This window comes from Sinocyclocheilus rhinocerous, unplaced genomic scaffold, assembly GCF_001515625.1.
Source record: "Sinocyclocheilus rhinocerous isolate Xijiao unplaced genomic scaffold, SAMN03320098_v1.1 scaffold730, whole genome shotgun sequence".
NCBI classification, from domain to species: Eukaryota; Metazoa; Chordata; class Actinopteri; order Cypriniformes; family Cyprinidae; genus Sinocyclocheilus; species Sinocyclocheilus rhinocerous.
The window spans coordinates 1,598,957-1,600,183 of NW_015670605.1; positions in this window are offsets into that span (position 1 = coordinate 1,598,957).

Here is a 1,227-nt window from a genome sequence, read left to right on the forward strand (position 1 = left end):
GGCCTCTGCTCACTCAAGGCCGCGGTGTGTGACGCTGTTTTGTTGTGAAAGCGAAACTACTTTGTTTGGCCTTCCAAAAATGGACACGACTAGAAATCAGTGGTTAAGTTGTATGTTCCAGAACAGTTCAACCCAAATATTCAGATGTGTCCAGCGTATTTTATGAAGGACTGTTTCCTGATCCTGGTAGAGTAGACTACAATGCTGGCTGTTCTGACTCACAGACTGTAAGTACGTTTTTTATATTTAAAGGGGGGGTACAATGCTGTTTCCAGAATTCAGAGTTGTTTACACTGTTAAAGAGTTGGATTCTCATGCTAAGCATGGACAAAGTTTCAAAAAACAATTTGGACGTATGACGGAGTATTTCTGTGCCAAAAATCTTACTTCAGGGTTCATACAAGTTTCGGAGAGTTTTTTTCGATCATGACTCTTCATGACGTAAACGAGGGTGGAACTCCTTATATTGGCATTTCTCCCGGAAGAGCGCGCCCGCGCACGCATCGACCAGAGCGAGAGCGAGATCGTTTTGCTAAAATGAACGAAATGACTCAAAAAAAGATTTGTTCATTTTGCTGAACGAGACTCAAAGGTCCGAGTCCGTAAAATGATCCGAACTTCCCATCACTAATGTGCAGTGACGTAAAAATAGCGTAATGACGTATGACGCGTGGAACGAGCTGTTCTTCCTGGTGAATAAAGTGTCATAAATGAGTGTCCCATCATTATAAAACCATATATTCATGCAGTGTGCGCATGTCAAAAGATTAAATCCGATCAGAAGCTTGTGACATAGTAAGCAGCACAGCACAACAGTTCATGTGCTGGTCGTCGCCTAATTAGGACCCGAAGTAGATAAATATCACGTGTGCTTTTTAAAACAGTATGCGACAACAGCGGGAAACTCTGTATGTAGTGTGCGCATGTCAAAAGAGTAAATCCGATCATAGTGATGGGAAGTTCGGATCATTTTACCAACTCGGACCTTTGAGTCTCGTTCAGCAAAATGAACGAATCTTTTTTCGAGTCATTTCGTTCATTTTAACAAAATATAATTAAAATGTTACGTGTTACTTCCCTAATATGTCTACAACTTACGCAAACGTTGATCACACTACAAACAATACAAAACTACAATAAGAAACAGAAAAGATTAATTCATTGTTTACATGGGTCTTCAGTCTATGATTAGCTCACCACCTCTTATCTGACAAGTCTTCGGGTTTG